The sequence below is a fragment of the Anomaloglossus baeobatrachus genome, chromosome 3 (assembly GCF_048569485.1).
Source record: "Anomaloglossus baeobatrachus isolate aAnoBae1 chromosome 3, aAnoBae1.hap1, whole genome shotgun sequence".
Taxonomy (NCBI): Eukaryota; Metazoa; Chordata; class Amphibia; order Anura; family Aromobatidae; genus Anomaloglossus; species Anomaloglossus baeobatrachus.
Window position 1 is genome coordinate 7535767 of NC_134355.1, and position 14576 is coordinate 7550342.

The 14576-nt window shown below is 53.6% G+C and overlaps 2 pseudogenes; one reads left to right on the plus strand and one right to left on the minus strand.

The window, feature by feature from the left end:
- The first annotated feature begins 3069 nt into the window (after positions 1-3069).
- LOC142297929 (U7 small nuclear RNA) lies at positions 3070-3130 on the plus strand (annotated as a pseudogene).
- Positions 3131-4047: 917 nt separating this feature from the next.
- On the minus strand, positions 4048-4107 carry LOC142297961 (U7 small nuclear RNA; annotated as a pseudogene).
- Between the last annotated feature and the right edge of the window lie 10469 nt (positions 4108-14576).

Below are 14576 nucleotides of genomic sequence, written 5' to 3' on the forward strand. Positions count from 1 at the left end.
TGAGGATGATGACCCGGATGACCGAGAGGAACGTCTAGATGAGGTTGATCGGTGTGATTTGGTTTCTTGCTGGTGAGATACGGTGTTCGGCCTTGTCTATGGCATCTTGCACCTTGGCATCTCTTTCCTTGTCTACCTCTTCTGACTTGCTCAGGTCTGAAAGCGCTTCATCAATTTTAGAGTCTTTTAGAAAGGTAATGTACCTTGTTGACAGTCTCTTGTATCTTTCATGAGCTGTGTTCAGCCGTTCCATAGCGGCTTGTAAGCATGCGGCATCACCTGATGAGGATTCAAGTCTTGACATGTAATAGGTGACTCATTCCCACTGTTCTTCCAGGTGTTCACATGACTCATCTTTCATAGTGTGATAGTTTTCAGCGGCCTTTATCGTGGGTTTGGAAGAGCGCTTCGGTCGGACAACTTGGTCTGCTGAAAGCGTGGGCTCTGCCTCCTGCGCTTCATAATGGACAGTATCAGGTTGTATTTGCTCTGTTTCAGCAGTGGGGAACTGTCCAAGGTCTTTTTCAGCCATTTTGATTATTTAAGGTGTACTGTCTCTTTAAGAAACTTGACTTTTGAATAGGGGTCCAAAAATCGTTGTGCAGCTCTGCAAGGACTCCCTGATGAGATTCCCAAGGTGTCTTTAGCAAAATTTGGGGTTCGCAGTGCAGCGATGTGCAGTAATGGGGTATAATGTACTGCAAGTCTATAGAAGGCGTATAGCAGGAGAGAAACAGCAGGTGCATAAACTGTCCCTTTACAATGCAGCAGAGGTGACACAGGACGTGGCAGATGGGAGAGCTTCCCCTTAGGCTTGTCCAGGCATGCACTGTGCAGGCAGACTAGTGCACAAGGCTTGTTGCTAGGCAGATTACATGGGAAGTTACAGGGCTCTTAGGGATCTGTAGCCGGGGTATTGAGCTCTTAAGCAGTCTTCTGACTGTTCTGTCCCCACTTAAAGGCGATGGAAGGTGCGTAGCTGTGAGAGGTTGTGAGAGTCTTACCTTCGTTTTTCCTATAGGTGAGGCAGACAGGACCAGAGCGCTCCAGAGTGAAACATGCACAAGCTGAGATGAAACAATGGTGGTTTATTTTCTCCAAAGGTTAGGAAATGCAGAGTGCAGTAATCCAAGTACCTGGCATTGTAATTCTCAGTGATGCTTGCCTCTGAAGCTACTACATGGTCAGAAGACTTTGCTTCTAGTAGCTCCTATAAGGGATCTTGCTCTCACAAAAGCTCTGGCTGGAATGAACATCCCAGGAAGTGATGCAAGAGGGTCATCAGACACTCCCATGGGCTGGGCAAAGGAAACAGAGGAGCTGAAAAGTCTGACAAGTAGATGGCAGCAGAGACAGGCATGAAAAACATTAAATAACAGTTTTAACTAAGACAAATAGAAACAGCACAACAATTAAAAACCAGAGGGCAACTGTGGCGCCCTGGGCAAGCCAGGACGTCACAGGCACTACACCACCACACCCCACACTCCCGGTCAGGCACTCCAAAGTCAAACAAAAACCCTTGTTGCCTTCCTCCAGGGGCTGATGTTCACACCAGGGGGTGGGCCAGGTGGTTGGTCCCGCCCACCGAGGAGTTCACAGTCCTGGAGGCGGGAAAAGCAGGCAGATGAGTTTTGGAAGTAAAAGTGAGAGGAGTGAAGTGGCAGTTAAGCAGCCTGAAGTTGGTCCGGGTGTGTGGCCCGGACGGAACAGCAAGGTTGGCAGACGGTGGTGACCGTGTGCAGGAGAGGCCTATTGGAGCTAGCCGTAAGGACCGTGGACGGGCGGTGGCCCGGCGGTACCGGACCGGTACGCAAAGAGAAGCCAGCACCACCCGGCAGGGGCTTACGGACCCCGACAAGGCTAGGAGTCGCCGTGAAATTGGTCAAATCCGTTAGCGAAGAGAACCTCCTGGGTTTCCCAGCAGCCAAGTCCCGACAGAAGGCAACAGTCCAACCGTTAGAGGGAAACACAGTCACCGCCAAGGCTACAGTTCCAGGGCCAGAGCCTGCGCGCAAAAGGGGCTCCTTCAGCACATATCCAAGCTGGGGAGCGGGTTACCGGTGGGAACCCATTGGAACCGTACACACTACACAGGTGCAGGGAAAGGCAGTCACCATCAACCTGCCGGGAGGAGAAACACCGCAGCCGTCTGTGGGACCCGTCCATCCAGCAGTGTGTTTTACCGAGAACTGTGTCCTCATCATTGGCTGAGTGAGTACCACCGTGCCGTGCGGCACAGCGCTGCCCCCGCGACCCTGCACCTCACCAGGCACTGTAGCCCGCCTGCCATCCCTACCCCATCACCGGGCCCTGGGACAACCAACCCCCTACCCACGGAGGGGAGAACTAACATCCAGGCTGCTCCTTGTCATCGCTCCCGGGATCCCCGTCCAGAGCAGCGGTGGTGTCACCAATATCACCACAACCGTGGGTGGCGTCACGGACAATCACCAAATCCCCACAATACAATCCCCACCCTTTTCACTCACGGGCGAGGAGCGCCGCTCGAGTCCCCGGGATCCGGCCCACCGCTCGAGCCACCACCGAGCAGCAGCAGCAGCAGCCGGACCCGAGCAGTGGGAGAGCGCAGCGTCCCCTCCTCCGCCCGCGACACAACAGATCATGTGAAAATAGCATTTTGGTGTCATTCTCAAAACTTTTGGCCATGACTGTATTTGTATAAATACATGTGTGGTCAATATAAAGGACTGGCACATGACTGTACAGTTTGAAGCTGGAACATGTACACTCGGCTTCATAGTGCGCATGACCCACCTCTGGGGGAGGATCCTTGGAGGAAGGAGGCGTGGTTTCCAGAAGGGGGTGGAGCTATGCAGATTACCCTCTGGTGGTCTCTTGGTAGATTCCTGGCGCCTCCTCCTGACTTGGTCTCTCCGGGATCGTTATATATGGAGGATCTGCTGATTATTATACAGCTGTGATCTGTGATCTGGAGGGATCTTTCTATTCTGTGATGATTTCTCAGATGATGGATCTGTGCGGTGTCGTCTCCATGATATTGATGGTGATGGGGGAGGGGAGGTCGGGGAAACGCTCCATGTGACCCAGGTTTATAGCTCTTTTATTATTTGTTTAATGGCTTTTTGGTAAATGCTGAAAAGCCCAAATGTCTGTGAAGAATAGAAAAGTTATTACTGAGGCTGAAGATCACCAGTGTGATCCCTATGATTACAGCACAACATAGGGATCTGCTAAGGGAATCATCAATGCTAAATGGGGAATTTGCCTAGCTCCGCCTCGTTATGGGAAAGGGCGAGTGAAGATCCTCTCCGAAAGCTTCACAGGTCCTGGAAGAATCAATGGTATCATCTAACAACCAAGTGTGACCCAAGAATGGCGATCACCGGCCGGAGGCAGCAGAGACCGGAGGATTTATTACTGCAGTGAATTATTCCTGGAAGAGATGGAAGCGTCTCACACAACGGGATCTGTAAGAAGATCCACTGCCTTCAGATCCCTCAGCATCTAAGCCTCTGTGACCGGGATCTTCTCACACAGGAGATCCCAGAGGTCACCTACTTCCTCCAAGGATCCTTATCCACAAGCCCCGGAGCCTCAGGGGAGGAAAATTGTCTCCTTTATTCTCAAGGAGGTGGATGGAAGCGTCTCACAATGAAGAAGATCCTCCTGCACCAAGGATCTATCTCGGCCTCCTTAACTAGGTGTGAGAAGATCCCGGTCACAAAGGATCAGATACTGAGGAGATCTGGAGACGCCTCGGTGCAGTCGGATCTTCTTACAGAACCTGTTGTGTGACTCGTGAGACGTCTCCAGCCATTACCATAAGACCCCAGCGATGATGATGAGGAGACCCCGGGATGAAGCGTTACTCGCCATTCTTCTCTTATGTAGAGTCCAGCAAATCTCCGGCTCCAGGGAAATGTGTAACTATAAAAGCTCCTCACGAGATTGTTACTTCTCATCACAGAGATTAAATAACGATAGATCACAGAAGATCCCACTGTGAGATTTGTGATCAATGAGATCAACTTAAAGAATAGCTTTTCTATTTTTCACAGACATTTGGGCTTTTCAGCATTTGCCAAAAAGCAGTTAAACAAATAGTAAAAGAGCTATAAACCAGGATCACATGGAGCGTTTCCCCGACCTCCCCTCCCCCATCACCATCAATATCATGGAGACGACACCGCACAGATCCATCATCTGAGAAATCATCACAGAATAGAAAGATCCCTCCAGATCACAGCTGTATAATAATCAGCAGATCCTGCATATATAATGATCCGGAGAGATCAAGTCAGGAGGAGGTGGCAGGAATCCACCAAGTGACCACCAGAGGGAATCTGCATAGCTCCACCCCCTTGTGGAAACCACACCTCCTTCACTCAAGGCTCCTCCCACCTCCACAATCAGAAGCACAAGCCCTGGAGCCGCAGCCGGCTGTGTTCGGGTTTCCCCCACCCGGCTGGTGGTCTCTGTCTTTCTCCCGCACCTGTTTAGAATGGTGGACTACCTGCGCTTGCAACTTCAAGAGTCCGCTCCCGGCTAATTGTCGCCTAAGGAGCCCTTTGCCCGTAGACGCTGGCCCGTGGGATCTCTGAGCCGTGGCGGTGGCCTGTTATCCCCCTCGGTGGGCTGTTGCCTTCAATCGGGACTTTGGGTGGGACAGAACCTCTAGTCCTGGCCGCAATCAGTTAATTAATCAGTTACAGTCGCTTCTGGACCTAGCTTCAGGGTCTGAGTACCCCCTGTGTGCTCCGGTTTACGAGTTGGTTCCCTGGGTCAGTATCGGCAGGCTACAACCCTGTCCCGGTCCACCACGGTTCCACCGAGCCGTCTTCGGCTAGTGTGGCGCCCCAGGACCTGGTCGCCACAACAGCATTACCCCTCCAAAGGGTTAATGCTGAGCCTGGAGGTAATTGGGAGGTCTATTGGCCAGTAAGTTCAACATCCAACGCAGTTTCTCCCTCAAGCCAACAGGGGGAGCTCTGAACCTGGAGTTCCAGGGAGCATTCCTCAAGTCTGACCTGAGGGAGGAAGTAGTGGTCAGTCTGTAGAGAAAAAGCAGAGAGTCCAGACGCAGAGTGTGCTGTCCTGCGGACTGGGGCCTGGAGCTGGAGTAGCTTGGCCCAGGGAAGCAGGAAGAGCAGAGAGGCACAGAAGAGACTCGGACATCGGAGTCTGTGCCCACCAGGGCCTAAAATACTCCCTGGTAGCCGAATCCGAAGGGCAGGAGAGCTGCAAGCACCTGGCCCATAAACAGCCTGAAGGTACAGCTGCATCACCAGGGCACTGTGTGGACTCCAGCAGAGAAGCACCAGAGAGGGCCTGCGCAGCCTGCTACAGAGGGAAAGGGACGCACCAACAGTCCCAGCAGCAAGAGGGCCATTGCTAAATTCAGAGAGCAAGGTCCTATCACAGTAAGGAAAGTACAGGAGTAGGCCTCATACTCATCTGGCCAAAACGACATCTCCGTTACTTCCAGGCCGGCCGGAGCCCTCTACCACCTGTAACGGTCTCCCAGGACTAACCATTTGTGAAGTAAAAGAGGAGAAGGTAAAGAGACTGTTGTTTGTGACTGGTTCTTTCATTGCCTGTCGGCCCTGCACCGTGTTATCCACACAACACCATAGACTCTCACGAGCACCAACAGTGTCCCCGGGGCACCGCTCCACCTGTGGGGAGCAGTACCACCATTGCTGCCGTACCATCACCCCGGAGGCCTCACACAGCAGCGGCGGCTTAATAGCCGCATACCACAGGTGGCGTCACGAACACAAACCCCAAGTCATCAGCCATATTTAACTGACTCCCACCAGGGCCACGGAGTCGGCCCCCGCCACCACTGACGACCCCCGGACTAGTCCGGCCCGGCACCGGGTGTCCCATAGCCCTGGGGTGCGCGAGTCAGATCCTTGTAGGAAGGAGGTGTGGTTTCCAGAAGGGGGTGGAGCTATGCAGATTCCCCTCTGGTGGTCTCTTGGTGGATTCCTGTCACCTCCTCCTGACTTGATCTCTCTGGGATCATTATATATGGAGGATCTGCTGATTATTATACAGCTGTGATCTGTGATCTGGAGGGATCTTTCCATTCTGTGATGATTTTTCAGATGATGGATCTGTGCGATGTCGTCTCCATGATATTGATGGTGATGGGGGAGGGGAGGTCGGGGAAACGCTCCATGTGACCCAGGTTTATAGCTTTTTTTTATTATTATTATTTGTTTAACTACTTTTTGGTAAATGCTGAAAAGCCCAAATGTCTGTGAAGAATAGAAAAGTTATTCCCTAAATTCATGTCATTGATCACGAATCTCATAGTGGGATCTTCTGTGATCTATCGTTATATAATCTCTGTGATGAGAAGTAACAATCTCGTGAGGAGCTTTTATAGTTACACATTTCCCTGGAGCCGGAGATTTGCTGGACTCTACATAAGAGAAGAATGGCGAGTAACGCTTCATCCCGGGGTCTCCTCATCATCATCGCTGGGGTCTTATGGTAATGGATGGAGACGTCTCACGAGTCACACAACAGGTTCTGTAAGAAGATCCCACTGCACCGAGGCGTCTCCAGATCCCCTCAGTATCTGATCCTCTGTGACCGGGATCTTCTCACACCTAGTTATGGAGGCCGAGATGGATCCTTGGTGCAGGAGGATCTTCTCCATCGTGAGACGCTTCCATCCACCTCATTGAGAATAAAGGAGACAAGTTTCCTCCCCTGAGGCTCCGGGGCTTGTGGATAAGGATCCTTGGAGGAAGTAGGTGACCTCTGGGATCTCCTGTGTGAGAAGATCCCGGTCACAGAGGCGTAGGTCCTGAGGAATCTGAAGGCAGTTGATCTTCTTACAGATCCCGTTGTGTGAGACGCTTCCATCTCTTCCAGGAATAATTCACTGCAGTAATAAATCCTCCGGTCTCTGCTGCCTCCGGCCGGTGATCGCCATTCTTGGGTCACACTCGGTTGTTAGTTGATACCATTGATTCTTCCAGGGCCTGTGAAGCTTTCGGAGAGGGTCTTCACTCGCCCTTTTCCCATAAGTAGGCGGAGTTATGCAAATTCCCCATTTTCCTTCAATAATTCCCTTAGTGGATCCCTATGTTGTGCTGCAGTCACAGAGATCACACTGGAGATCTTCAGCCTCAGACACTAAAATAATTTTTCTATTCTTCACAGACATTTGGGCTTTTCAACATTTACCAAAAAGCAGTTAAACAAATAGTGAAAGAGCTATAAACCTGGGTCACATGGAGCGTTTCCCCGACCTCCCCTCCCCCATCACCATCAATATCATGGAGACGACACCGCACAGATCCATCATCTGAGAAATCATCACAGAATAGAAAGATCCTCCAGATCACAGATCACAGCTGTATAATAATCAGCAGATCCTCCATATATAATGATCCCGGAGAGATCAAGTCAGGAGGAGGCGACAGGAATCCACCAAGTGACCACCAGAGGGGAATCTGCATAGCTCCACCCCCTTCTGGAAACCACACCTCCTTCCTCCAAGGATCCGCCCACCTCCACAATCAGCAGCACAAGCCCTGGAGCCTCAGGGAAGGGACATTGCTGCCTTCAATCTCAAGGAGGTGGATGGAAGTGTGACGCCCTGGCCGGGCCAGGTAGTCACAAATGGGGCCCCGCATTACACCCTTCCCCCACAGGTAACACACAGCCAACCCTTAAAACCCTAGTCACCCCCCTAAGGGCTTGATAGACACGCCAGGGGGCAGAACCAGGCGGTTGGAAGACGCCCACCTAGGAGTTTTAGACAGCCCAGGGCGGGGAAAAGTCAGTTTGTGTTTAGAGTTCAAGTTGGAGAAGAGTGTGGGCTGGAGCTGTGTGAGGCAAATACCCTAAGTTGGACAGGTGCCAGGGTAGGAGCCCTGGTGCCTTTGGCTAGGAGGCAGATGGCGGTCTCCATCTGCAGGAGGCGGGAAGACGGCTCGGTAGAACCGAGGTGGACCGGGACATGGTAGTGCCCCATCAGTACCGACCCGGGGAACCGACTCAGAAACCGTAGCACACAGGGGGGTACTCAGACCCTGAAGCTAGGCCCAGAAGTGACTGCAACTAGTTAATTAACTAATTGCGGCCAGGACTAGAGGTCCTGTCCCACCCAAAGTCCCGATTGAAGGCAACAGCCCACTGAGGGGGATAAGAGGCCACCGCCAGGGCACAGAGATCCCACGGGCCAGCGTCTGTGGGCAAAGGGCTCCCTATGCGACAACTAGCCAGGAGCGGACTCCTGAAGTTGCAAGCACAGGCAGTCCACCATTCTAAACAGGTGCGGGAGAAAGACAGAGACCACCAGCCGAGTAGGGGGAACCCTAACGCAGCCGGCTGCGGGCACCGACCACCATCACCTTGGTTTACCAGAGACTCGTGTGCTTTTCTAATAGTGAGTACATCAGCACCCTGCGTTCGCCCATCTCTCTGAACCACCAAACCCCAACGGGTCCCGGGGCCACCATCCCTGCCCACGGAGGGGTTAATAACTTGCTGCGCAACATCTGTGACGCCCTGGACTATCCTGGTCGACCCAGGTAGACACAACAACACTACACACCCCCTTCCCAGTTATGTAACATCAGTCAAACTAAAAGCCTTGTTACCACCCTCCAGTTTTGATGTCCACACCAGGGGGGGTGGAGCCAGGTGGTTGGCTCCACCCACCGAGGAGTTCACAGGCCTGGAGGCGGGAAAAACAGGAGTTGTGTGGAAAGAGAGTTGGCGTCTAGCTCAGGCCCTGGAAGGGTCAAGTTCAAGTCCAGAAGCAGACCTGTGCTCAGGCCTGCCAGAGACTACTCCGGTGGCTGGGTTGGAGCCCAGTCACCATTGGCAAGGAGGCAGACAGTAGTGGCCGCCTGCAGGAGACCGGGAATACGACCGGTGGAACCATAAGGGAGCGGGAGAGGGTAGTGGCCCGCCGGAACCGAACCGGGGAGCCAACTGGATACCGGAGCACCAGACAGGATACTCAGACCCCGAACTAGGCTAGAAGCCACCACCATAGTCAAATTAACTGATTGCGGTCTGGACCTCAGGGGTTCATTCCCACCTAAGTCCCGATTGAAGGCAACAGCCCAACCATTCCGGATAAGTGCCACCGCCAAGGGCCAGAGATCCAAAGGGCCAGCGTCTGCGGGCAAACGGGCTCCTACGATAGATACACGTCGGGGAGCGGACTACCGGTGCCTAGGCACAGGAGTCAAGATTCACATATAATGGTGCAGGAGAAAGGCGGACATTACCAACCTGACCTGGGACAAGCTGCAGCCGGCTGCGGGCCCCGTTCATCACTCTGTTTAGTTTACCAGCAACTCCAGTGTCTTGTGTCAGAGTGAGTACACCAGTGCCATCAGGCACCGCGCCGCCCGGCACCGCAACACTACACCCTGCACCCGGGCCTCGGTCCACCGGACCCCGGGACCAACAGCCCCTGCCCTCGGAGGGGTCAACACCTAGCTGCGCCATTATACCGCTCCCGGGATCCCCGTACCTTCACCGCAACGGTGCACCGCAACACTACACCCGGGCCTCGGCCTACCGGACCCCGGGACCAACAACCCCTACCCTCGGAGGGGTCAACACCTAGCTGCGCCATTACACCGCTCCCGGGATCCCCGTACCTTCACCGCAGCGGTGGTGTCCACAATCACCACAACCCGTGGGTGGCGTCACGAACTATCACCTCAAATCCAAACACCCCAAATCCCCGTGTGTAGCTCCAACTCCCTTGCAGAGCAACGTGACCCCTGGGTCCGTGAGAGGCTCGAGCCACCACTCGCAGTGCGAGCACAGATCCGAGCGGCTCGGCCGTCGCAGCCGAGCCCGCGGGGCGGTACACCTCTCCCCCAGGTGCCCCGTAACTGCAGTGGTGGAGTCCAATATCACCACATACCGTGGGTGGCGTCACGAACTCTGTACGGCTCAGCCCGTACATATACGTCCTACACCCACCATCCCTCCCCTTTTCATTTGAAGTGACCGCGAGAACGCCGGGTCTGGAGACCCTCGAGCCACCCACAGAAGGACCGGATCAGAGCAGCTCGGCTGCTGAGAGTGGGGCGGTACATATATGTCCCCATCCCCTCCTGTGATGTGTATATGTCCCCATCCCCTCCTGTGATGTGTATATGTCCCCATCCCCTCCTGTGATGTGTATATGCCCCAACTCCTCCTGTGATGTATACCACCTCCCTGGGATTGAAGGCAGCAATCTTCCTCCCCTGAGGCTCCAGGGCTTGTGCTGCTGATTGTGGGGGTGGGAGGAGCTCTGGAGGAAGGAGGCGTGGTTTCCACAAGGGGGTGGAGCTATGCAGATTTTCCTCTGGTGGTCACTTGGTGGATTCCTGTCACCTCCTCCTGACTTGATCTCTCCGGGATCATTATATATGGAGGATCTGCTGATCATTATACAGCTGTGATCTGTGATCTGGAGGGATCTTTCTATTCTGTGATGATTTCTCAGATGATGGATCTGTGCGGTGTCGTCTCCATGATATTGATGGTGATGGGGGAGGGGAGGTCGGGGAAACGCTCCATGTGACCCAGGTTTATAGCTCTTTTACTATTTGTTTAACTTCTTTTTGGCAAATGGTGAAAAGCCCAGATGTCTGTGAATAAGAGAAAGGTTCTTCCTTAGGTTGATCTCATTGATCACAAATTTCATAGTGGGATCTTCTGTGATCTATCGTTATATAATCTCTGTGATGTAGTGATGGGTAAAATGCGATTTTTTGGTGAGTCGGCTGTTTTGGCTCCGAAAACGGCTCTTCATTTCCTATTACCTTTGGCTTTAAATTTGAAGCCCAATTCTGGTATGTTTTAACCCATGATTGTATACCTTTTAGTAAAAATCTACACATGTGCCAATTTATGACATAAAACAGAATAGTTTCCAGAATAACCAGATTTTATATTATTTGCTGTAAAAACTTTAACAAACACAATGTTTGATAAAAAAAAGTGCAGAAATCAAACAAGTGCAATTCAATGAGCTCAACACTACCGGCAATTGTATGCAAAATCGGATGTGATGTGAGAGGCTGCACTGCCTTGTATAGGACTAGTTCTGTGCATGAAGGTGGTCCCTCAGATTGGCACTGCTATCATGTAACAGGGGCTGCTGGAGGTTATTCACCAGAAACCACAGAACCATTCCAAGCTGCACTAGCTAATGGTGCATTTACACAGTCGCTGCAGCCCCCGAGCCTGCGATCCAGTGATGCTCCATCCAGCATCGCGGATCATTTGTTCTCTTCCATTCAAGTGAATGGGAGAGAACAAGGGACGCACATTTACATCCGCTGTTTCTCCCGCGCTCAGCGAGGATTTACAAGCTGGCGGTAAATAACTATAATCAGGCGAAATCCAGATGTCAGTGTTCCTTTAATAAAGTGCCTGACTGCCTGACTGCTGCTTGTCACAGATTGGAGGGGGCGGGGCTGTGACTGCCTGACTGCTGCTTGCTTGTCACAGATTGGAGGGGGGCGGGGCTGTGACTGCCTGACTGCTGCTTGTCACAGATTGGAGGGGGCGGGGCTGTGACTGCCTGACTGCTGCTTGCTTGTCACAGATTGGAGGGGGCGGGGCTGTGACTGCCTGACTGCTGCTTGCTTGTCACAGATTGGAGGGGGCGGGGCTGTGACTGCCTGACTGCTGCTTGCTTGTCACAGATTGGAGGGGGCGGGGCTGTGACTGCCTGACTGCTGCTTGCTTGTCACAGATTGGAGGGGGCGGGGCTGTGACTGCCTGACTGCTGCTTGCTTGTCACAGATTGGAGGGGGCGGGGCTGTGAGTCAGTGCTATGTGCGGCAGCAGGAGGAGCATTCTCAGTCTCCTGGATAAGATCAGAGTGACACTGCCGGGAGGGAGGGGCCGAGAGGGGCAGGGCAGGAGGGGACTGACTGTGGAACGGAACTGGCAAAGAGCCGTTTACATTTCAATTGGCTCCTCCCTGCCAGGAGCCGACTCATATGATTCACTATGAAGAGCCGGCTCGTTCAGGAGCTACCCATCACTACTGTGATAAGAAGTAACAATCTCGTGAGGAGCTTTTATAGTTACACATTTTCCTGGAGCTGGAGATTTGCTGAACTCTACATATGAGAAGAATGGCGAGTAACGCTTCATCCCGGGGTCTCCTCATCATCATCGCTGGGGTCTTATGGCAATGGATGTGTGACCCCTGGACTAGCCATGTAGTCACAGGTAGACCCCTGCACAAACACCAGCCCCTAATAAGGTGACAGCAGCCAACCTACAAACCCTTGTCACCTCCCTCAGGGTTTGATGTTCACACCAGGGGGCGGAGCCAGGCGGTTGGCCACGCCCACCGAGGAGTTCACAGGCCCGGAGGCAGGAAAAACAAAAAGAGAAGCGAGTTGAGTTTGGACAGTGGAGTGGAGTTCAAGTGCAGACCAGGTCTGCCACAGTCTAACACCAGGTGTCTGGGTTGGAGTCCAGTTACCTCTTGTAATGAGGCAGACGGTGGTTGCCGGCTGCAGGAGTTGGGAAGACGGCTGGTGGAACCGTAAGAGACTGGGACAGGGTAGTGGCCCACCGGAACCGAACCGGGGAGCCAACTGGAAACCGGAGCACCAGGAGGGGTACTCAGACCCAGAACGAGGTCCAGAAGCCACTGGGCCACGTCGAATTCACTGATTGAGGTTTGGACCTTAGGTCCTTTCCTGTCCCAAGACCCAAAGACGGCAACAGCCCACCGAGGGGGATAGAACCGCACCTCGCAACCACCGGGACCATCACCCCCTGCCCACGGAGGGGTCAACACCAGGCTGCATAACACCGTCCCCGGGAGCCTAGTTAATGGCAGCGGTGGTGCCCACATTCACCACAACCCGTGGGTGGCGTCACGAACTTACACCTATAAACTCCACGGCCTCAGCCGTGAACCTCCCCCACCGAAATCCCTACACGTAGCGCCAACTCCCTTTCAGAGCGAAGTGACCCCAGGGTCCGGGAGGAGCTCGAGCCACCCACCGACGAGCACGGACCCGAGCGGCTCGGCAGCTGGTCGACCCCCGGCGCGGTACAGATGGAGACGTGTCACGGGTCACACAACAGGTTCTGTAAGAAGATCTGACTGGACCGAGGCGTCTCTGTGACGCCCTGGACAAGCCAGGTGGTGACTGATAGAGCCCCGCACAACACCTGTCCCCTCACTAGGTAACACCAGCCAATCACATTAAACCCTAGTCACCTCGCTCAGGGCTGGAGGAACACACCAGGGGGCGGAGCCAGGCAGTTGACCACGCCCACCGAGGAGGTCAGAGAGCCTGAGGAAGGAAAACACAAACAGTTCACGAGAAGTGCAGCGGAGGAGGGAGGTGTAACGGGGGCTGATAGTAGATAACCACAGGCTATCGGGGGCCACTGTGCAGGAACCTGCTGCTGATAACGGCAGAGGACGAGGGGGAACCTGTACCACAGAAGCAGCACTGACACTGTCACGTCACAGAGGCACTAACAAAGACGGCGTTCACTGTTTAATTCACAGCGACTACCGAATTAGCATAAACGCAAATGAGGGATATGCTAAACAACTAATGCAGACTACAAAAGTAACCAAAAGGGGACGTAGTAGAGTCTATTATCTGCACAGAGCTCTACATAAACGTGTGCTCACTAACCGTAACCGCACACAGAGACAGGTACCTCTGTTACCTCACAGAGGGGTGTATGAGAGATAACAAGCGTATGGCTGCACTCACAGAGTGCGCACTGTAATGTCTCCATTACTCTTCACAGAGACAGTATGAGATCACTTGTGCAAGAGCACAGGAGAGTACGTAACGTCTGCTAGATAACCGCTAGCAACAAAGGGAAAGCTCTCCAACCTAAGAGCTGGGGTGGAACAACAAGTCCCAGCACGGCTACATGCACCAAGCACCTGCCTAAGTCCGCTTCACTAATGTGCGAGGATACGGACAGCAGCCATGCTGCAAGGTACAAGAACTATCCTACTGATAGCACTCACCTACTTGTGACAGTAATGGTGCAGGAAGGAACCAGCATGGAGCGTCTACTCCTGTGCATGGACCAAGAGGACTGGACGCTGAGCAACGTGTGTCAGGGCTTTATATAGACTCTGTGCCTCCTCCAAGATGGAGGATCACACAGCCAATCAGCAACCAGAGCGTCAGAGACAAGTGACATCGCATCAGCGGTGACATCACCCGCGACCAATCAGCATTCTCCACGTGGCGTGACGTCACCCGCGACCAATCAGCATTCTCCACGTGGCGTGACGTCACCCGCGACTGTCGCGGGCGGAAGAGGGGACGCCGCGCTCTCCCACTGCTCGGGTCCGGCTGCCGCTGCGGCTGCTGCGGCCTGCCGCTGCTCGGTGGCTCGAGCGATGGGCCGGATCCCGGGGACTCGAGCGGCGCTCCTCGCCCGTGAGTGAAAAGGGGAATTGGTGTTTTGGGATAGTTTATTGTCCGTGACGCCACCCACGGTTGTGGTGATTGAGTGTACACCACCGCTGCTCTGGCTGGGGATCCCGGGAGTGATGGTGTGGAGCAGCCAGTTGTTGTGTTGCCCCTCCGTGGGTAGGG